Below are 25207 nucleotides of genomic sequence, written 5' to 3' on the forward strand. Positions count from 1 at the left end.
TATAGTGCAAACGGGCTACTTTTCAGTGATTTATTTTTTATTTGACTGCCACAGTTACTACTTTTTCAGTGCAGAAGATGGCAACTTGGATTCTTCACAATATCTCCTTTCATGTCCTCCAAGAAAAAGAAATCAATTGGGATTCAAATGGCATGAGGGTGAGTAACTGATGACATAATTTTCAGTTTTGAGTGAACTATGCCTTTAAGACCTCATTAATACTAATGTGAACATAACGATCTTGTACAAATCTCAGAAGCAGAACCAAATAAGTGAGCTGCCAAAAGCCACCAAAAAGTACTTAGCTTTTAGCTGCCTCTTTTGTCGCTGTGAAATAATTGTTACTCTCTCCGTCTTGTAATTACTCTCCATGTGACTCGTTACGTTATGCAATGCCATCAGAGGAGCATTATGGGATACAATGAACATCTGCTTGTCGTGCTGGCACATATTTTAACACAACACCTGTAATTATGCAAATGATACAGCATGTGATTACCCTGTGTAACAATGACATGGGGTAATGATTACAGTGGATTTAATCACAAACACACTCGCACGTATTATAGACGAAATATATTTACACAAACACTGTGCAGACCATTACACAAACAACACTATGTAACTATAATTGCATACTACTGTAATAAGTCAATGCTCATCTATATAAAAGCTTCTTCCATAAGTTTTGAAGTGTTTATTGTACATTTCTTCCCTCAAAGGGAAATGTCACTTTGTTTTTTATGGGATTTTGCCTTTATTTGACAGCAAGGTAGACAGATGGGAGAATGGGATCAGAATGTGATGCCGGCCAAACTTGAACATACATCTCTGGGAACACTGTGACTCATATGTGTCACCATTGCCAGCGCTACTGCTGCTACCTAAGGAGAAATGTCTTCTTTTTTTTTTCTTTTTTTGGATGAATTGTGACATTGTATTTTGCGTCAAGTCAATTGTTGAGACCGTTATTAATTTGCATTGTGACATTGTTTTCATTGCAATTAAGTTAAATAAATATCCTGACTCTGTGATTATCTTAGGCTTCCAATATCTAAATTATCTTTTTATGCTAATAGAACTTAAGATCCATTAGATTTGGAAGCCTAAAAATGAGCAAATATTCAATTACATTTTAATTTAAAATCAGTAATAAATATTGCCATTATGTGTAGGCCTAATTACAAATGAAAATTCTTTACAAATATACTTTTTTATTGTTTCAGTTATGAGTATGCGATTTTCTTTTTGTTTTGTTAAAGACTTGTATCATGAAAATAACATTAAAATGTAAAAAAAAAAAAACTTTTTGTGCAAAATAAAATTTTTATTTCCTCTTACTCTTGATTTTGGGGTGAAATAATTCCCTAACATTTCTTGACAACTTTTGTGAGATTCAATTTTTTTATATGTTTTAAATTGAAATAAAATAAAATAAAATAAAATAAAATAAAATAAAATAAAATAAAATAAAATAAAATAAAATAAAATAAAATAAAATAAAATAAAATAAAATAAAATAAAATAAAATAAAATAAAATAAAATAAAATAAAATAAAATAAAATAAAATAATAAAATAAAATATTGGATGAAAACTAAATGAAATAAGTTTAAGCTGAAGCACTAAAATGACTAACTAGAAATAAATAAAAACTACTGAACTTATAAAAATAAAAAAATAAATAAATCTTAATAGTAAAAATAATTACAAAGGCACATAACATTTCCAATAATGTAACAAAAAATGAAAATGAAAACTGAAAACATAAAAATAAAAGGAAATTCAAAATATTATTAATAATATATATTATTATTAAATATAAATATAAATAAAATATAATAAATAATACTAAAATAACACACCGTCCACAAAGAAATGAGCTGTTGAATGAGTAGATCAAAGCTCTCTCTTACTGATTTCAGAATGAGATTCTGGAAGGCACAGGACTGGGATTGAGAATCTGGAATGATAGATGATGACTGGAAGAGGCAGATAGAAAGACAGAGACATAGAGACAGCGGGTTGGAACTGACAAGTGTTTGTGGGACATTGAAAAAGAACCAGACACCAAATAGACAAGCAAAGATGAAAAAGGATGGGTCAGGACTAGAATGCAAAACTGAACGTGGCCCAACTAGAAGGAAGTCGGTGAGAGAGAGAACGAGTGAGAAAAGGGTCCGGGAAGACAGCAAGAGCAGGCGTCAGGCTTCTGGGTAATCTGCGTTATGAAGAGAGACAGCGCAGACAGCAGAATCAATGGACCTGTCTGTGTGTGAGAGAATGGAGTCCTGGTTCTATGCCTAGCTAGCCCCAGTCGTCCTGGAGCTCAGTAAACCAGACAGAGCACGCAAACTCATCTCCTCCCCGAGACCAGGGCTACTCACAGGGGGCATCAGAGGGTGGAGAGGAGGTCCCACGGAACAGTAAATCAGCCAGAGCTGTCGCTAACGTTTAGCACGGCAATATGTTCCAATACATCCCAGTCAAGGGCATAGAGGCGAGCTGACCCATTGAAGTGGGGTGGAGAAAGAGGGAGCTCTGAAGAACAGGAGCAATTGAACCTGGAGGAGGGGGAAAAAAATGCAAGAATAAGAATCGCAGAGAAAGACAGTGAGTGAACGTTGGTGTTAAAGGAGAAAACGAGGCAAAATGAAAAGATTCATAGAATTCTCCATACTAAAGCAGCACAACTATAATGGCAATTTGTACAAATAAGAAACACTTTGGTGCCTTTAAAGCATCAGAGGCACTATAAACTATTAAAAATAATAATATAAAAAAATAAATTATAAATAATTTAACGCAAATAACGCAACTAAATTACTGATGCACGTGAAATGGTGTCATTAACGTAATTTAACTTACGTATAGCGCTGTGTGAAATAAAGACTGAATGGAATTTCCTGAGTTTCTTGGTTAGATACAAACTAACGTCTCACTACTAGGGTTGCAAAGGGGCGGAAACTTTCCACGGGAACTTAACCTGGGGAATTTTGGAAATATTTCAACAGGAATTTACGGGAGTTTGTGGGAATTTATGAGAATTTATGGGAATTAATTGGAAATTTTTGGGAAATTTCTATAAATGTATATTTATATAAAATGTATCATATAAAAGCATAAATATAAACATTTTCTTTGGTCATATTTATTTTTCACATTCAATTAATTCTAATTTAGTAAATATGTAAAATAAATATATTTTTATTGCAGCAATTGTTATGTGTTATTTATTTCAGTGTCACGTGATCCTTCAGAAATCATTGTAATATGCTGATTTGATACTCAGTTATTATCAATGTTGGAAACAGTGCTGCTTAATATTTTTTTGGAACCTGTAAGACTTTTTTCAGGATTCATTGATGAATAAAAAGTTAAAAAGAACAATTTATTCAAAATAGAAATATTTTCTAACAATATCACTTTAATATCACTTTTTATCAATTTCACACATCCTTGCTGAATAAAAGTATTCATTTTGTTCAAAAAAAGAAAGAAAAAAATCACTGACCCCAAAATTTTGATACAAAAGAGTTCCATTTTAAATAAATGCTGTTCTTTAAATTTTTATTCATCAAAAATCCAGAAAAAAAGTATCACAGGTTATTAAGCAGCACAACTGTTTCCAACATTGATAATTGAGTATCAATTTTCTGAAGGATCATGTGACACTGAAGACTGGAGTAATGATGCTGAAAATTCAGCTTTGCATCACAGATATAAATTATATTTTTATGTATATTAAAATAGAAAACCATTATTTTAAATTGTAGTTATATTTCACAATACTACCGTTTTTTTCTGTATTTTGGATCAAATGTGCATATTATGGACTAGGGGAATGCAGTGCATGCAGGAGGTGTGGCCTTAATAGCCCTGCAGTAAGTACTGTGCTGTGTGAATGTTATTGAGGAATTTGCAGGGTAAAAAAAATAAACTGAAATTGCATTAAATCTGGTTGTTTAAACCAAAATTATGCTGCAAGATGTTTTTGCCAACTACATTTAAGTACCCTGTTATAGGGTAACCTGCAATTTTGCAAATTCCCTGTTTATTCCCATTAATTCCCATGAAAAGTTTCCAGCTTTGAAAATTCCCAGAATTTTGCAACCCTACTCACTACTTAAGTTTTGATGGATAGTGATTCAAATCAAGGTAAAGACAATTGCAGTGACGTACAAGAGTCATACAATAAATACACGTGAGTCTGTTTTAATGATGCACAATCAAGTGTGCACTGATCGCACACTGTACTTATGCACAGATACATTTCAGTACATTCACGTTGTTTCTACATTCATTCAGGATAATTTTTTTTATCTGTCATGTGTACAGTTGTGGCCAGAATTATTAGACCCCTTCAAAAATATGATCAAAGATGACTCTAAAAATAAATCTCCATTGTTTATCCTTTTGATCTTTAATTCATAAAATTAGCAAAAATCTAACCTTTCATTGAAGGAAAAGAATTGAAAGTGGGGGGAAAATAACATTAAGAAATAAATGTTTTTCTCCAAAACACGTTGGTCACAATTATTAGCACCCCTAGAATTTTTTATGAGTAAAATATCTCTGAAGTATATTCCCATTCATATTTAAATTTTTTTAGCTCACCAGGGTGATCATGAACATGAAATTGTCCAGCCATGACTTCCTGTTGCACAGGAGTATAAACATGAAGAAACACAAATGCCAAATTCCCTTAATCATTCATCACATTGTGATAAACCAAAGAATATAGTTCTGATGTGTAGCAAATGATTGTCGAGCTTCACAAAATAGAAAGTGGCTGTAAGAAAATAGCTGAAGCATTGAAAATCCCCATTTCAACTATCAGGGCAATAATTGAGAAGTTCCAATCAACTAAACATGTTACACATCTGCATGGAAGAGGACATGTGTCTAAATCATCCTAATGCACAGTGAGGAGGAAAGTTTGAGTAGCCAAAGACTCTCCAAGGATCACAGCTGGAGAATTGCAGAGATTAGTTGAGTCTTGAGTCTCAGAAAGCCTTAAAAAAAATAGTCAAAAGCACCTACATCCCCACAAGATGTTCTGGAGGGTTTCAAGAAAAATCCTCTGCTCTCATCCAGAAACAATCTCCAGCATATTCAGTTGTCAGACAAGACTGGAACTTCAAACGGGACCGGCTTCTATGGTCAGATAAAACTAAAAAAAGAGCTTTCTGGCAGCAAACCCACCAGATGGATTTGGTGCACAGACTGCACACATGGATAAAAAGTGCCCCATGTCCACGGTTAAATATACTGCTGGATCTTTAATGTTGTGGGCCTATTTTTGTGCTGGAGGTCCTGGACAACTTGTTCAGATATACCGTATCATGGATTCTATCAAATACTAACAGATAAAAAATCAAAACCTGACCACTTCTGCTAGAAATCTTATAATGGGCTGTGGTTGGATCATCCGTCGGGACAATGATCCAAAACAAACATCAAAACCAGCACAAAAATGTGTCACTGAGCACAAAATGAAGCTTCTGACATGGCCATCCCAGTCCCCTGACATGAACCCTAAAGAGAATGAGTGGAGTGAACTGAAGAGAAGCACCACCAACATGGAGCTGGAATCTGAAGGATCTGGAGAGATTCTGCATGAAGGAATTGTCTCTGATCTCTTGTCAGGTGTTCTCCAAACTCATCAGGCATTATAGAAGAAGACTCAGAGCTGTTATCTTGGCAAAAGGAGGTTGCAAAAAGTTTTGAATAAAAGGGTGCTAATAATTGTGGGCAACGTGTTTTGGAGAAAAACATTTATTTCATAATGTTATTTCCCCCCCACTTTCAATTCTTTTCCTTCAATGAAAGGTTAGATTTTTGCTAATTTTATAAATGAAAGATCAAAAGGATAAACAATGCAGATTTATTTTTACAGTCATCTTTGATCATATTTATGAAGGGGTCTAATAATTCTGGCCACAACTGTATATTGCAGTGTTTAGTAAATCTGAATAGTTCTGTGTAGTGTGTATTGTAGTAGGCATATAATGCAGTCAGGTCAAGATGGTTGGTTTAGGTTTTATAATGTTGTTGTTGTTGTTGTTGTTGTTGTTTTTGGCATCTCTTCTATGAGTCTAAAAAGCTATAAACAAGCTCTTTGCTGTTGCACTGTACACATCCTTTGCACTGAATTCTTAAAAGTTTTTTTCTGTAATTGTGTGTGTGTGTGTGTGTGTGTGTGTGTGTGTGTGTGTGTGTGTGTGTGTGTGTGTGTGTGTGTGTGTGTGTGTGTGTGTGTGTGTGTGTGTGTGTGCTTTGATGTGCATAAATATATGAATTATATGGATTCCTCAAATTATTTGGTTATTTGGTGTCCTTTTTTGGAAAGACACATACATTTACCATGAAAAAAAGCTTGCATAAAATACAGTTTTGTCAGAATCATCCTTCAATCTAATAGTTTACTTTGCTGGATAAAGCAAATGATAACAAAATTATAGTGTTAAACATGATAAATGATGTATGGTTAATTTCACAATATGTATGTGATTATATAACAATAAGTATGCGATTAATTGCACAAAATGGTGCCATAAATCAAGATTAAAAAATGTAATCTATTGACAGCCCTTATACATACATATATATATATATATATATATATATATATATATATATATATATATATATATATATATATATATATATATATATAAAATAGTAATTTGGATCAAAAAGCATATGTTGCACAATATATTTTCCCCCCTTAGTTTTTATTGAATGAGCACAATAATATTTATTAAATTCTTCTAAGTATCTACACTACTATTCAAAAATTTGGTTGTTTTTTTTCCCCAAGATTTTTTTTTTCCCAGCAAGGACACATTAAATTGATCAAAAGATTTCAAATAAATGCTGTTCTTTTGAACTGTCTATTCATTAAAGTATCCTGAAAAAATATATATCACAGTTTCAGCTGTTTCCAACATTGATAAGAAATTTTTCTTGAGCAGAAAATCAGCATATTAAAATGATTTCTGAAGGGTCATGTGACACTGAAGACTGGAGCAATGATGCTGAAAATTCAGCTTTGCCATAACAGGAATAATTTACATTTTGAAATATACTCAAATAGAAAACAGTTACTTCAAATTCAAAATAATTTTTCCTGTATTTCTTATTTTTTTTAAAAACAGCCTTGGTGAGCCTAAGAAAATTCTTTCATAAAAATGGAAAAAATCTTACAGACCAAAAACGTGTATGGTAGCGTATCTATGAAAAGAACTTGATTCACAGAAATTAAGTGGACTTCTTTTCATTAGCCATCTTAACACTGCAATTTGAAGTGCCATGTACATCTTGAAAAGATGCACTTTGTAATATAGCACAGTGTAACATGCTCAAAATTTGATTCTTGTGCACAGCTACCAAAAAAAAAGCGCTCTGTATCCTGTTGGTCATGGGAGCTCAACATGACACCCCCATAAGGCAACCTGCTACATGGAAAATAAACCAGCTTTTATTATGCTACTGATATGACTGGAGTCTTCATCTCAAACACATTTTTCAAAACTCAATGCCTCTCTCTGCTCATCAGGGTTGGTTTGAAGGTTGTTCTCCCTTTGCAAGCTCAAGATATTGCAGATTCAAAAACAATATGCCTGTTCAAAACAGGATTATACAAAAGGGAGACAATGAAAAATGTATCACTATGTACTATTCCATAAGGTGAGCAACTTGTAAGCCAACAACCTGCGGCGCCGAGAAGTCATTCAGGAGAGCGGACCAATCCATCCTTTGTAACATACAGTACACCAAGGCTAATTCTCACTCTTCCTTTCATATCGAGTGTCTTTATCATTCACAGTTTCAAATGTGACAACGGAATCATCAAGAGCCGATTCAGTTCTCTAATTGAACACAGGAGACCAACGCCTTTGTGCCAAAGCTTAACACTTCAAACTTAACACCTAAAGCGTTTCCTCTCTCACACACGCATAAAACACCCCGTTGTATTCCATACCTAAGCCCTGTGCCCAGCTCTCTCCTCAAACATATTGGAATAATTTCTAAACCCTCTGGTGGGAGAGAGATTGTGAAAAGTGGATTGCTCAGCTGTGTTAGGTGGAAGTGTGACATTTTACATAAGCAGTAAGAATATGTTATTGGTGGAAATGAGACAGAAATAGATGAATGTGCCTGTGGAGAATGGCGCGTACAGCGTGTACGTCTGTGTTGACATGCGCGCTAAACTCAATCTATACGGCCACTAAAGCCCAAACGAAAACACAAAAGCCCAAATGAAATGCACATTCACAAATCATAAAGCTGTTGAATCTGTGTGGCTTAGAGGCAAAGCAGAGAGGTCAACTTTATGGGATTGAAGCATCCTGACATACCCAAACTATCCACATGCACACTTTAAGCTCTCTAAGAGAAGAGACAAACAGCAAGGAGAGAGAGAGAGAGGGAAAAAAAAAAAAAAACTGGTAACGAAATCCCACCACCCTTGTTAATAAAGCCCCAGAGCTCTGAATATGTATGAATTATGTATATGTGTCTTCAGGCATGTCTTACTTTACAACTCATAAACACACACTCACACATACACAAACCCACTCACATCTTATCTAAGATAAGTCAAGTGTGGAGCCTCTGGAGCCTCCGCTAAGTGTGAGAATATGTTCTGCTGTTCATCTGATTAATCCAAAATAACTTCATAAATTGGTCATATGCTCATACGCACACAAACGCTCACTGTAGGCTGTGTATTTACATTTCCTTTAATGTTTCTGGCACAGAATCTGGACAAAAAGCAATACAAAGTATAAAACTGAGTTTAGTTCCAGCAAAGTGATATAAAAACACAGTGCTATTGTATTTGTGGTGTTAGAAACGTTTACTTGAGTGGGAATGGTCAAGTATTTAATTGTATTTTGCACAAAGAAATAAAAAAAAAATGTATTTGAAAACACATTTCTGGCTCTGACATCTGATTGGATGTCAGACCCTTTTGTTGTGAACACACACCTGTGACTGAGCATGAATTAAATTCTATTTTATCATGCCAAATGTTTGATCATAGAATTATCTTTGATTGTTACAGCGCTTGGAAACCGTAGCCTACAGTTACAGTAGACGCACGATCTGTATTGGCAGAAGATTTGTTTATTGAGATTATCATTATTAATGAATGTAATTATTTATTGAACATTGGTTTCTTTTATCATTTTGCTGTTGGCACTGTTAAAAGAATGTTCTGGGTTCAAAACTAATTAAACTCTCGATTTGTGCCTCAGTAAAACAAAAACAAAGGGAAAATGCGTGTATGGGAATGCAAGTATGGGGCAAGGTGTTAACATGAGACAAATATGATAAAATTGCATGTCTGTGCAAAGTTTTAGCCAATCTTTTAACTCCTGCAAACCATATAAATATATTTCACACAATATGCACAAGGATATGTTTATATATGTAAGTATATTTTTGTAAGAAATTATTTTATTCAGCAAGGATGCATTAAATTGATCAAAACTGACAGTGAAGACATTTCTATTAAAAATAAATACTGTTTGTTTGAACTTTCTATTCATCAAAGAATTCTGGGGGGGAAAGTATCACAGTTTACACAAAAATATTAAGCAGCACAACTGTTTTCAACATTTGTAATAATAAGAAATATTTCTTGAGCAGCAAATCAGCATATTAGAATGATTTCAGAGGGATCATGTGACAATGAAAACTGGAGTAATGATGCTGAAAATTCAGTTTTGCCATCAAATTGATATCTTATTTTAAAATATATTTAAATAGAAAACAGTTATTGTAAATTGTAATGATATTTCACATATTACCATTTTACTTTTATTAAATAAATGCAGCCTTGCTAAGCATAAGAGAAACTGCATGAGAAATATGAGTTGCACGTTTATTCTTGTAAACCTTCCAGAATGCCTTGTCCCACTGTAAACCTTAAAGTGTTAGTTCACCCAAAAATTAAAAGAGCTTTCTGTCCCTCCATTGAAAATGTATGTACGGTATACTGTCCATGTCCAGAAAGGTAATAAAAACATCATCAAAGTAGTCCATGTGACATCAGTGGATTAGTTAGAAGTTTTTGAAGCATCGAAAATACATTTTGGTCCAAAAATAACAAAAACTACGACTTTATTCAGCATTGCATTCTCTTCCAGGTCTGTTGTCAATCCGGGTTCACGACTCCGCAGTGATGCTGCTGACGTGTTATCTGGTGCACCCGAGCTTCGTTTACAGTCTGAGGGAAACGCACACTGTATTCAAGCTATTCTACATTGTTTGTATTTTGGTATTGCTATATTTTTTAAAAAGGTGCGTAAGTGTGCATGTCGCGGATGCCCTAATCGCCAAAAACAACATCGTAAAAGTGCATTACCAACGCCAACAGATGAAAGGATTCAATGGAATCAATTCATTGGAATCAATTCAATGAAAAGGATTCCGGAAGAAAGTCTTAGTTTTTGTTATTTTTGGACCAAAATGTATTTTCAATGCTTCAAAAACTTCTAACTAACCCACTGATGTCACATGGACTACTTTGAGGATGTTTTTATTACCTTTCTGGACATGGACAGTATACCGTACATACATTTTAAATGGAGGGACAGAAAGCTCTCGGACTAAATCTAAAATATCTTAAACTGTGTTACGAAGATGAACGGAGGTCTTACGGGTTTGGAACGACATGAGGGTCAGTCATTAATGACATAATTTTCATTTTTGGGTGAACTAACCCTTTAACACTCAAAATACTTAATTGGTTTGAGTAGGACAAACTTAAATTAAACAAATTAGTTCAGTTAAATTAACTGTTATGAGTATTTAGAACTTTCTTTTTCTTTTGAGTTCACACCACTGACATATTTCAAATAAACTGAACTGTTTCATTGTTTTGAGAGCTGGGATTTTTTTATTTCCCAGCATATTTTGCCCCTGGCACTCGAAAGGGAGAGTAAATGCTAAAATTAAGTGTTATATAATGTTTTTTGTGCAAGATTAATGGCAAGGGAGATTTAGTAGTGATTAATGTTTTGTTATGCTAATAGAAGAGTTTCTGTTAGAAGGGTTAGAAGGGTTTTTGTAGAGTTACCATCATGGTGACAAGTGGCGCATGCTGATTGGTTTGAGAGTAGGTAAGTTACATGTTTTAAGCTGTACTCATTCAGTAAGTGCAATACCATGCTTTCCATTGATGTATTTGGCTGAGATACAACTATTTGAAAATCTGGGATCTGAGGGTGCAAAAAAAAAAAAAAAAAAAAAAATCAAAACACTGAAAAAAATCAAAGTTGTCCGAAGTTGTCCGAATGAAGTCCTTAGCAATGCATATCCACTCACAAAAATACATGTTTGATAAATTTACGGTAGGAAATTTACAAAATATCTTCATGATTTTTGGCATAAAAAAAATAGATAATTTTGACCCATGTATTATACCCGTGTGACTTATGACTGTTTTTTTGGTCCAAGGTCACAAATGTATAAATTAGTGTAATCAAATATTTCAAGTTAAGAATAAAAATGTATGCAAAAATGAGTGCAAAATAAAAATCTTACTTAAACTTCCTTTCTTACTTAAAGGGTTAGTTCACCCAAAAATGAAAATTATGTCATTTATTACTCACCCTCATGTCGTTCTACACCCGTAAGACCTTTGTTCATCTTCAGAACACAAATTAAGATATTTTTGATGAAATCCAACGGCTCAGTGAGTCCTCTATTGCCATGAACCTCTCAAGATCCAGAAAGCTACTAAAGACATATTTAAAACAGTTCATGTGACTACAGTGGTTCTACCTTAATATTATAAACTGACGAGAATACTTTTTGTGCACCAAAAAAAAAACAAAATAACGACTTTTTCAACAATTACTAGTGATGGGCGATTTCAAAACACTGCTTCAAAGCTTTACGAATCTTTTGTTACAAATCAGGGGTTCGGAGTGCCAAAGTCACGTGATTTCAGTAAACGAGGATTCATTTATGAGATCTGAACCAATGATTCGAAACAAAAGATTTGTAAAGTTTCGAAGCAGTGTTTTGAAATTGACCGTCACTAGATATTGTTGAAAAGTCATATATGTAGTCAGTTATTTTGTTTGTTTGATTTTTGGCACACAAAAAGTATTCTCGTCGCTTTATAACATTAAGGTTGAACCTCTGTACTCACATGAACTGTTTTAAATACATCTTTAGTACATTTCTGGATCTTGAGAGGTTCAGTGACATTGCTAGTAATGGAGGCCTCACTGCGCCATCGGATTTCATCAAAACTATCTTAATTTGCATTCCGAAGATGAACGTCTTACAGGTGTAGAACGACATGAGGGTGAGCTAACCCTCATTTTTGGGCGAACTAACCCTTTAAGTTTCTTAACTTAAAAAAATTCTCATTCATCTTTTTGGAGTTCTGACAACTTATTAGGGTTTACAGTGAAGTAAATAACTCATTTTATTTGCAAGAACTGAAAATAAAAAAGTTAATTAACTAAATCATTTATGTTAATTGCTATTAAAATGTATGAGTTAGCTTACTCAGTACTCAGTACTACAAATTAGGAGCAATTAACATGCACAAGTACTACAAACTCAAAACTTGATAGTTCTGCTTACTTAAAATTGGTAACTATGGACTAATGTAACCGATTAACTAATTTTTTTTTAGTTAACCCAACTTATTCGGGTTTACAATGTAGACTTCCATTGTAAGTGAATTAAAGGAATGGTTCACTCAAAATGAAAATTCTGTCATTATTATTTTCTCACTCTCATGACTGACAAATGGAACACAAAATGAGAATTTCGAAGAATCTGCACATAGATCTTTTCCATAAAACAACAATCTTGTGACAAGAAACAGACAGGATAAACACTTTTAAGAGCCCTCCAGAAAGAATCGGTCACTGGTTAAACATCTACTGTATGTAATGAAATATTAGATAAATATTATATTTATGGAACCCAAAAGAAAAAAATGCATTCCGTCAGAATATTAGGCATCGGTGGAGCAAAGATGCTCTGCCAGATGGTGTAGTTATGACTTGTAGAAGCAGGGGCTAACAGGGTCATGCTAACCAGTCAAACCCTGACCCCTCAGGTCATACTACAAAGAACGAAATAGATTTGAGTGGGATAAGCCAAAAAACGGATTTCTACTGCCTGTCTGAACAAAGCCTATGTGACCTCTCTTCCTCTGGGGATATTAATGTGAACGCAGTGCTCCTCCAACTCTCACTTAGACTTCAACTTTTGGATTTAGTAGCTGTATGAGGCCTTAGACTTCCTCTGTCCATGAGTGTCCAACTGTTTTACACATTTGTGAAGTTTCATGGTGCTGTGGCAGCACTTTGCCTTCAGCAGCTGGAACACCTCTGCTTCAGTCTCTCCAGGGATTTCCACCCTCTTTAATTATTTTAAACCTCTCCAGTCCTTTTCCTCTCCCTTCACGCTCTATCTCCCTCTCCTTCATGTCTCCACACAATCCTTCTCTCTCTCCCTCCCTTGTCGAAACATCTGTTGTTTATCAGTTCTCCTCATCTCTATCGCTCCGTCCCGGTGTGAGGGATGGGGGGTCCTGTCCTGGGGGGCTTCTGTCACTCACTGATCACCTGCTTCAGGGTCTGGGAGACAGTAGTCTGTCCCTACGGCAAGCGCATACCGGTCAGCACCATGACAACAGAGCTAATGTATGCAAGGGAGATGAAAGATGACGATGGATTGTCCCAGTGGAGGTAAGACCCAGCAGAAGAGAGAGAGAGGGAAAGGCCCTCAAGACAAAATCAGAGAGGGTGAATTTGGGAAAGGAAGACTGCTCTGTTCCAAAACCTAGAGAGCTGCCTTGTTGCTTACAAAGGTAACTGATTTCTAAGGCAGTATCCTAACTAAAATGGGAAATCACAAATGACAGAAATATCATTTGAGACACTCTACTTAGACAGCAACTTTCAAATCGACTCACAGTGGATTTCAGTACAGTTGCTAAGCTAATGACTATACAGACATTAAAATACATAAATTGTACTTTTACATGAAATACCCAAAGGAAAATGTTATTTCTCAGTGGTTACTCTTTCAAAACTCAAGAGACTTAACGGATTTCTCACTAATGTCTCATTAAATATTGATTTTCTTTTTTTGTACTGTTCAAAAGTTTGTCAGTATTTTTTTAAAAGAAATTAATACTTTTATTCTACAAGGATGCATTAAACTGATGAAAAATAAATGCAGCCATGCTGAGCATAATTGACTTCTTTGGAAAAAACAGTTAAAAATCTTACAGACACCCAACTTTTGAGCAATATTTATACAAAAAAAATCTTATACTTTTATTTTATTTGTAAATTAATAAATATTCACAAATATTTAATTTATTATATTTATTATTACCATTACTATTATTAAAACATATTTTTGTTCCTTTGACAAATTGATTACTTAACTTTTTTCATGTACAAGATGAGCCAGTCTCCATCTGAAGACATATTTGAATAAGCTTTATGCCATACAAACAAACAGGAAAACAGGTCTCATCCGCTTGTCTGAGAAAGTGTTAACAGCACTATGAACTGATTGCAATATCTGCACATCCTGATTTTGCAGAGTTAGACACGTTCCTGGGTCATCATATTTTGTTGATCCTGGAACAACCGAAAATTTAGTCCTAACTTTATCCCTACCCCTAAACTTAAAGGTGCCATAGAACTGAAAATTGAATTTACCTTGGCATAGTTGAATAACAAGAGTTCAGTACATGGAAAAGACATACAGTGAGTCTCAAACACCGTAGTTTCCTCGTTCTTGTGTAAATCTCATTTGTTTAAAAGACCTCTGAAGAACAGGCGAATCTCAACATAACACTGACTGTGACAACAGTCGGGATCATTAATATGTACACCCCCAATATTTGCACATGCCAGCCCATGTTCAAGGCATTACACAAGGGCAGCCAGTATTAATGTCTGGATCTGTGCACAGCTGAATCAACATACTAGGTAAGCAAGCAAGAACAATAGCGAAAAATGGCAGATGGAGCAATAATAACTGACATGATCCATGATTACATGATATTTTTAGTGATATTTGTAAACTGTCTTTCTAAATGTTTTGTTAGCATGTTGCTTATGTACTGTTAAACGTGGTTTAAGTTACCATTGTTTCTTACTATATTCACAGAGACAAGAGAGCCATCACTATTTTCATTTTTAAACACTTGCAGTCTGTATAATGCATAAACACAACTTAATTCTTTATATATCTCTCCAACAGTGTAGCGTTAGCTCGTTAGCCATGGAGCACAGCCTCAAACTCATTCAGAATCAAATGTAAACATCCAAATAAATACTATACTTACATGATCTGATGACGAACCCTCTGTAAAGATCCATTTTGAGGGTTATATTAGCTGTGTGAACTTTGTTTATGCAATCTATTATAGAGTCGCAAGCTCGGGGGCGGGGAGCGCGAGCAATTAAAGGGGATGCAGCCTGAATCGGTGCATTTATAATGATGCCCCAAAATAGGCAGTTAAAAAAATTACTAAAAAAAAAAATCTATGGGGTATTTTGAGCTGAAACTTCACAGACACATTCAGGGCACACCTTAGACTTATATTACATCTTGTGAAAAACGGTTCTAGGGCACCTTTAACCTACCCATAAGTTATCCCTAAAATCAGAGGGAAATGTTAGGTGGATAACACAGATGTAGAAGCACCCAACCCTGGTTGTAAGCCTAAACTTGACAAACTCTGCCTCAAATCTGATTGGTTGATTGGAATGTTGTTTCAGGATCAACAAAGATGTTGATCCTGGAACATGTTGCACTTAGCGAAAACAGGTTCTGAGCAATATCCATGGACTCTTAAGTTAATCATCTAACCAAGCTAGTTGTTTTTATTGTTGGCATTTTATTAAATTTTAATATCCCAATATTAGTTAGTCAATAAAAATAAAAATAAACTTTTAGATATTAATCTGCATATGCAATGGACAGCAGTTGCAGTATGCCTCTTTGGTATAGCTTATTTGAAGGCATCTTTAGTAAAAAAAAAAAAAAATGCAATCTGTTTTACAGAATACAGAAGTTTGTTGCACATAACCCTTATGCAGTTCAACAAAGAAAAATCAGGCATCCTGTGCTAACTTTTAATAGTAGCCAACTTTTTGATAAAAGAAGAAGTGCAAGTCACAACAGATATTTTCTGTAGAAGACTGTGTGTAAATCACTTTCATCAGCAAGGGTGAAATTATAGTGTTTCAAATCATGTTTTATATTGCAGTTCCAACAACATTAATCAACTAACTGGTGAAAGTTATATCTCTCGAATGCATAGCTTCACTGGCCAAAGGAAGATCTTAGAAGGTGGCACAAATATGCATGCCATGCCTACCCTTTGGAACAGCCTTTAAATCAATAGTATAGCTATGATGCCTTACAACAATGTCTATGATTTGGGCCAAAACTACAGAAAGATGAGTTGAAAATAGAGTTTGATGGAGAATAAAGATGTAGAAACTGACAGCAAAGGTAAACATAGTAAAGCAAACATTCCTGTTTTGAAAAGCATAATTTCTGCGGCCTAATGGTTACTGTGTTTGGTCTTATTTAAACTGAAAATTCAAATTATTGATCTCTCCATCTAGGACTAATTGACATTGCGATGTTGACATCTGCTGCCAACGTCCACTTGATGCTTCCTGATGTCTATGTCAGTCCAGATTCTCTCCGAAAGAAGCCAATACTCTTAAACGGTTCCTCTATTCACTCTATTGATTTCTCCACCATTCTACAAAAGCTAAAGGCAGCTTGTAGAAGAGGAAGAGCTGTATTAGGCTTGTTTTGGTCAGCACTTGAGGAAGGCCTAGCAGAGAACAGCGATCTTCCTCCTTTAGTTGTGAGACAACAAAAACAATCAATCAAGTCCCAGAGAGGAAAAGAAAGCATACAGCCACTTTGTGCTCTACTGCACTACTCCATTTGATCTTTCAATCTATCCCTCACAGGCAAGAGCTTGACCCAGCAAAGAGTATGTGTGAATGTGTGTAGCGTGAACAAAATCTCAAACGTATTTCCTACCCTTTAGCACCTTTCGGCCTATTAGAATCAACAGCGATTGGGCAAATTGAGGCCTACTGCTCTGCATTTACCTCTAAAACACACGAGCACTCCTCCTCCAATCTCAAGAACTTAAAAGGAACCACGGGAAGATGCACAAAATTGCCCCTGATTACTAGGCCCAGGATGCCAGGGAAAGATAGCAATTTGGAGATGACTTATCTTTGCGTAGATAACAGCCACCAACAGGTTAAGCAGCAGCGCCCACATTAACTGAAAAACTGCAGGCACCATCTCTTCATCTGACTTCAATTTAAAAGATCAAATGCTTTAGCATGGCCATTTTCCAACCTAAATTTCATTCTCACTCATTCTCACTCTCACACAGGCAGAGATGTTGAAACAACATAAGTTTTTATAGGCAATGAAAAAGCGTGAAAGTGATTACTAGGGAACGATGTGACATTTGAGCTTTGTTACAGTCTCAAATACCAAGTTGGATTCGGTCCCACCAGCATTTTCTGATGCCCAGTACCACTCGCAAAAAGGTCAGCTAAACCTACAGCTTGCACTGAGACGGACACATTCAAAAGTGGTGTTTTAAAAGTAATGTACCAAAAGTTAAACTAAGTGACTGGCTTTCAGTGGTGTAATGTAACGAAGTAATAATACTTTGTTACAGTACTTGAGTATTTTTTGGGAGAATCTGTACTTTACTTGAGTTTTTATATTTCTGTCAACTTTTACTTTTACTCCACTACATTCTCTAAATAAAATGCATACTTTTACTCAATATATACCGATACATTTTCCCAAAGAATTTTCGTTACTTACTACAAAATGAAGTCGGAAGAACACAGACTGCAAGCATGCATACAAACAAGTGCTGGCACAACCACGGTTGATTTCTGTCATTATACAGTACGTGAGCGACCTCTAGAGGCGACATAAAACTATCACTGATGCCTCGTAGAGTTTGTTTTGACAATTGACGTGAGGATGCGCGCTGCACAGAGAGGGACACGTCAAAAACGGATTTAAAACATAGACAACAAAACAGTATGTTATACAGTGTACACTACAGGACATGTTTTCATATCATTATATCACAGTAATTCATTTGTTGACTAGATGCTGTACTAGTGGAGAACAGTAGTATGTTTGCTGTCAAGGCTGAGCATTAGTACCTCAAGCGGTTAAAACAATGTGACAAAAATACCAACTTTTTAATGTCACGATTGTTACCTTTCATTTGCATTAGTTTATATCAATTTGTTCGCTGTTGTGCATTCGTTATCCAGCGAAGGTGTAAATTTAAACTGTATCCTCATCATGCAGCGACAGAAACATAAATAAAAAATTATTTGCATTGTAACACATATTTTGATTAGATAATCATTAGTGGTTCAACGGATCACAGAACTCACGGTTCGGATCATATCACGGTTAAGTCACGGATCGGATCATTTTTTGGAACAGCACAAAAAAAAAAAGAAATTGATCCGCGAATCACATGCGTCCCGAACCGTGGGGCTTTGTCCGTACAGATCATGGATCAACAACGATCCGTTTAACCACTAATAATCATCAAGTTTTCTAAAATAGAGGCAAATAATGTGTGAAAGTGTATAGGCCCTAATAGACTTATGCTATGCCTTTGTGTGTGAAGATGGCAATTTTTAAGCATGACTGTTTGGATTTATATGAAATGGTAACAATTTACAATAGGAGTCCATTTGTAATATCAAATAAGGTTAATAAAAGTTAATTGTTAATTTCAACACATTTTAAAATTGTCTCTTATATTAGTTATAATGCACTATGAATTAACATGAATGATCAATAATTAATATATTAGTATTTTTTATATTTAAAACTTACAATAAACATTTTGCCATTTTTTTTAATTCAAAGAAATCAAAATGTAAGCGTTAAAACTGAACACAATGTTGCTGCTCAAATTGTGTATAGAACAATTTTTTGCTCCTTTTGTATTTTACATTTACTTGTACTTTTACTTTCAATACTTAAGTACGTTTAATATCAAAAAATACTTTTCATACTTAAGTACAAAAAAATATCACATACTTTAAAACTTTTACTCAAGTAATATTATTAACAGTGACTTTAACTTCTACCAAAGTCATTTTCTGGTAAGATATCTATGCTTTTACTCAAGTATGGCTTTCAAGTACTTTTTTACAACACTGCTGGCTTTTGTTGATGTAAAAAAAAAAAAAAAAAAAAAAATTACAGAAATTACACTTGTGCTGTCTAAAAAGATTATAAAGTTCGTAGCCAATGACTCCAACCCTTAAAAACATTATTCAATCCAAAGAGCTCTCCAATAAACCCCTAAAAGCCTCGAACAAAAAGTATTCTCCATCCATCGCAACAGAATACACCTACACCTACCAACACACTTAGTAGAATAATGAAAAAAGCTAATATTCAGTAGAAAATAGGTTCTCATTGAGCCTCAACTTTGGAAGGGCGTCAAATAACTTATATAGTGTCTCTACAATGCTGCTAAATAAAATGTGACAAGGTCCTGGGAAACGCAGTCACTTTTAGTCATTATTAGAGCTGAAACACAATGAACTGGTGCAGAAGTACAGCACAGTGGATTGTGAAATCCACATCTACCTTAAAAAAAGAAACACAGTCTGGAATCACTGAGCAACTGCTCCCTATGGGTTTCTGAACTAATATAAGGCCAAGCCATTCACTGCTGCAGTGATAAAGAAGGAAAAACATATCACATTAACTTAGCCTGAAGAAATAGACAAGGCCATGGAAAAGAAACTGGCTTGGGTACATGATTGGCAAGCTGCAGGGTGCTCTGACTGACAGTAGATTTTGGAGTGCTTTATTTTTAGCACCTAAAAACACTTCATCTAGTGGGTAGAAAACCATGCACTGAGACCAGTCAAGAAGTGAGAGGCAAAAAGGAAGGGAAAAAAGTGTGAGGAGAAAAAAAGTGTGAAAAAGGAATGTCGTGTTCTTTCAGTAAATGAACGTTAGCCTGCAACTTTATCATTTCCTTGAGAAGAAACCATCCAGGCTTAATTATCCTCGTCCTTGGCCACGAGGACAGGAATCGCGTTCGCATGCGGCCCGCGGAGGAAGAAAACACGGATCGCTCTCTCCTCATTGGAAACCCCAGCAGACCTGTGCATTTTAGCGCAACGCGTCTCGCCTGAAACACGACTGATGCGTATGATGAGCTGGACTGGGCTGGGAGAATTGGATCTTTTAATCTTGCAAAGTGGGAGAGGAACTCACCAGGCAGAACTGATTGAATTTTTGCTCCTTTTTTCTTCTCTGAGCAAGTCTAGAATTGGGGCAATAAACTTATAACAGCATTCATTATTTTTCGCTGAGTGCTGGGACATTGGTGTCTTCTCGCGCCTTTCCTTTTACCTTTTTCTCCATCATCCCCCCCATCAGAAGGCCAGATGAAATTCTGGTTGCTTTGATTGGGACCATTTTCCACATAGATACATTCGTCCATTTTGATGCTAACCTACCGCTAAGTACAGTTATCCATATACCCCTTAAAGTGCTGGGGTATATCACTACTTCACGACAACCCAAAAAAAAAAAAAAAAAGGCTTTTTTAGCCTGTATTTAGACAAAGAAAACCAAATTATACCAAATTTCAAGGCAGCAAGACAATACACTGTTATCTTATATTAAAGTTAATTTATCTCGTGTAAAGGATGTTTAAATATTATTCCTGAATACAAGTCCAAAACATCAGATTAAGAAAATGATTTTCACAGTTTGTGGCTCATGCCTATACAGTGTTTCAAATCAGATACAGGTGTCAGTTAAAGGTCCCGTTCTTCGTGATCCCATGTTTCAAACTTTAGTTAGTGTGTAATGTTGTTGTTAGAGTATAAATAAAATCTGTAAAATTTTAAAGCTCAAAGTTCAATGCCAAGCGAGATATTTTATTTAACAGAAGTCTCCTACATCGAAAGGCCAGTTTGGACTACATCCCTCTACTTCCTTCTTTAATGACGTCACTAAAACAGTTTTTTGACTAACCTCCGCCCACAGGAATACACAAAAAAGGGGGCGTGGTCTTGTTGCGCTCCCACGGAGAAGAGCAAGAGTTGCGTTTGTAGAGTGTGTTTGTCGCCATGTCGTCGAAACGCTGTTATTTTCATCCCGCAGTCCAATCACCTTTGTTTGGCCTTCCCAGGGACGCTGTACTTAGAGATCAATGGTTACAATTTATGTTTAACTCGGTTCCCGAAAATTATAATCCACATGTAAAACTATGTACAGCACGTTTACAATAACACTGAGCGCATGCATCTCCACGTTATGGTAAGAGGCGTGACCTTTCCGGGCAAGGTTCGCTAAGCTGCTGTCGAATCACAACACAGGAACCGCTGGCACAATCAGAACTCGTTACGTATTTCTGAAGGAGGGACTTCATAGAACAAGGAAGTCATCAGCCCGTTTTTATGACAGTGGAAACAGCGGTATACAGATAAGTAAATTATGTGAAAAATACTGTGTTTTTTTACACGCGAAACATGAACACATGTTATATTGCACACTATAAACACAATCAAAGCTTCAAAAAAAACACGAAAAACGGGACCTTTAAGGCAGCTATATAGGCTGCCTATATAGACAGTATACAGCAAACCTAACTAGGTTTTGCAACAGAGCATACAAGTCTAAAAACCATATGACATAAATGTAATGATATGACACACACTAAAGAGGATATCAGGCGATATTCACTGTGTTTGGATAGTCCACAATATGACAATTACAAGATACAACACTGGGTATTGTGAGAGACATCTAATATATGTGCCCACACACACACACGTGTGTGTATCTGGTAGGAGGTTATATGAGAAGAGTGACCTTCTTTCCTACTGAACAGAAATTCCATCCAGCTCAATTTAACAGGTGTAACAAACTCATACTGTACATGGAAAGAAAGAGAGAGTGCACTTCACAAAAAACTGAAAGACAGTCAAGATCCCTTATATATATATATAACCACTGACAAATGTCAGTGTAGACATCTAGTGTATTATAGTCACTTACCGGTAAAGTGTAAGTTCACCCAACATTTAAATTTCTGTCATTAATTACTCACCCTCATATCGTTCCAAACCTGTAAGACCTTTGTTCATCTTTGGAACACAAATTAAGATATTTTTGATGAAATCTGAAAGGTTGCTGACCTCCCTATAACAACAATGTCATAGCTTTCAAAGCCTAGAAAAGTAGGAAAGACATTATTAAAATAGTCCATGTGACTACAATGGTTCAACCTTAATGTTATGGAGCGACAAGAATACTTTTTGTGTGCAAAAACAAAGAAAAATAATGACTTTACTCAACAATTTCTTCTCTCCCCTGTCAGTCTCCTACGCTGTTGACGTTGTAAACACAGTGCAGCGCTTCCGGGTTCTATGTCAGAACGCCGGCTCATCCAATAATGCACTGTGTCTTTACTACCTTTCTGAGCCTTGAAATTGGTTATGACATTGCTGTGTATAGGGAGGTCAGAAGCTCTCAGATTTCATCAAAAATATCATAATGTATGTTTCAAAGATGAACGAAGGTCTTGCGGGTTTGGAACGACATGAGGGTGAGTAATTAATGACAGGGATTTCATTTTTGGGTGAACTGACTCTTTAACTATATATGGCAATCACAGAAATTATCAGCAATAACTGTTTATACTATTAAAAAAAACATTGCTAATTTTATCACTCGCTTGATTGGATATGCTAAAACATTTATTTGTTTGATGTTTGTAGTATTTGAATCTGCATCACTGAACTTACATAAACATCTGGTTCTTCTCCATAGAAAAAGAGTTTGTTTGTTCAGTTTCATCTGTCATTTCATCCAAGCAAATCGGATTGGAGAATCACTGTCAGTGAGGCAGCCGGATGTTCAGATCTCTCAGAAGAAGACAGATTGAAACATGTCTTCTCTAGTTTACCTTAATACACTCTTCTTTGCTTAATCGGGTCAGAAGCTTTTGTTAAAACATCTGCAGAGTGCACAGACTGTAACATTAGGCAGGGTTACACACTGTCATGCTCCTGTCATGACAGTTTCCAATATCCATTTTGATTTTCTTCTGTTCTGCTCCAGAGTGAGACTGTGTTTATGGAATACTAGCATACTACATACTGTGCAGTATAAATTATACACTCCTGGGCAAAAAAGCCAAAGCCCAAAATGGCTACACACTAAGCTTTTAATTGTCTTAACCACAAATTATTGGCCACAAATCAGCAAAATTTAAGCAAATGCACTACTTATATATTATTTTGTCAGAATATGGGAATGTGTGTGCAGTGATGAATCACAATGAAACACGAGTGGCATGGTGATGCTCTAAAGCGGTGGCTTCTAAAATCTGGTGAGAAATATAATACTAAATGCATCTCTACCACAGTGAAGCATGGAGGAAGAGGTGTCATTGTGTGGAGAGCCTTTTTAGCTGCTGGGATTGGTGAGCTACTTTACTGTGAAAAGTCATTTAATGCTTTGGAGTACAGGAGAATGCTTTTTTCCCCACAAATAAAAAGTTGTCTAAAGAGGAATGATCAGATGTTATTTTTCAAAAAGACAATGTTCCTGCCCAAATTGCAAAGACAACCAAGAAGTGGCTTGTGAACAAGTCCATCAGGCTCATGTTTTGGCCTGAGCAGAGTGCAGATTTGAACCATATAGTGAATATTTGGTCTCACATTAAACTCAAGTGAACTGAGAGACATTTTTCAACTACTCATGAACTGTGTGATGCCATTAACATGAAGTGGAACAACACTGACTCTTCTTCATGTAAAAAGCTGTCTGCAAGTTTACTCACATGGTTTAAACATTTAAAGAAAACAAAGGGGAAGGCTATTCTGGGCTGAGTTACTTTATCTACAATATTTGTGCAATTGTTGCTGATTTCCTGACCAGCGACTTGCGATTAAAATGGTTAAGACCATTAAAAGACCACTAAATATTTTGCCATTTTTGGCTTGGCCCTTTTTTTTTTTTTTTTCACTGCATACAATTTTTTTTTAAGTAGCATGTCAAACAAAAAGCTTTAACATACTACGTAAGATATATTCTGCATAACACTATTTACTCTGCATACTATTTTACTATAATTTTTTAAACCATTGATTGACGTATCAATTATAGAAAATTCGTATCAATCGTAGAAAAATTATAAAACAATATTCAATGATAATGGCTGTATACTGCATACAGTTTACTAGTACTACAATTTAGCATTGCATCCTATTTTTAAAACGTTTGTAAAAATTATGAATATAATGTATACTATTTTTTCCAAATAGAGAAAAAAGTATGCAAAAAAAAAACACACACACACAAAAAAACAATCGTCACAATATCAATACGCTTCATGTTGAATTCAGCGAGCGTCGTCTAGTTAACATCTAGAAAAGAAATAGTCACTTCCTGTTCATTCATTACACTGAAAATTAAAAATTCCAATTAAAACCATTGCATTTTAGTATACAGTATCCAACACTGCGCTTTGCACATTTAGGCAAAATGTATACGTATTGGTACTCTACGCATAGGACATTTGCATACTGTGCACAGCATACATTCTGCATACTACTTTGTCAATAATATTTCCTGGCATGCCATTCTGAATATACTGCCAGTCTTAATTTGTTTGCAGGTATTGTCACTGTGGAGATCTTGATGGTTGGAATTAATACGAGGTGTGCATATTGCACAGAGTCACAGCTTGTGGGAAAGAAGCCAACAGGTAACGGTAGTCAATTTGGTAGGTAAATTATTAGCAGGCTCTTGTAGGTATTATCCCATTGTGTCCAAGCCTGTCTGTCAGCTGCAGTGCAATACTGTAATTAAGTGCCTGGATCTACAGAGCATGTAATCTCCTGCTTCGCACCAGTGATGCGTTGCACTCTGGGAGTTGTAGTCAGCCACAGGATTGATGGCTGCCATATGTAGTCCATTTATCACTGGGTTTGTTTGAATTCCCTATAAAATGAGACAGGAGCAGCAGAGGGGATGGACACAAACACACACACAAATGTCGAAAGAAAGTGTCTGTGTGTGTGCATGAGATGTCCACTGATATAACTCCACCAAACACAAGATTGGTG

At 35.5% G+C, this 25207-nt stretch overlaps 1 long non-coding RNA gene across 1 annotated transcript in view; it reads right to left on the reverse strand.

Annotated features, from left to right (window-relative positions):
- Nucleotides 1–1842: 1842 nt before the first annotated feature.
- Nucleotides 1843–25207, reverse strand: part of LOC125272490 — a 60588-nt gene continuing 37223 nt past the window's right edge. Inside the window, exon 3 of the long non-coding RNA XR_007185856.1 lies at nucleotides 1843–2563. This is a non-coding gene — a long non-coding RNA (uncharacterized LOC125272490). The remainder of the gene's footprint in view (nucleotides 2564–25207) is intronic.

Source organism: Megalobrama amblycephala, linkage group LG7 (assembly GCF_018812025.1).
Source record: "Megalobrama amblycephala isolate DHTTF-2021 linkage group LG7, ASM1881202v1, whole genome shotgun sequence".
Taxonomy (NCBI): domain Eukaryota; kingdom Metazoa; phylum Chordata; class Actinopteri; order Cypriniformes; family Xenocyprididae; genus Megalobrama; species Megalobrama amblycephala.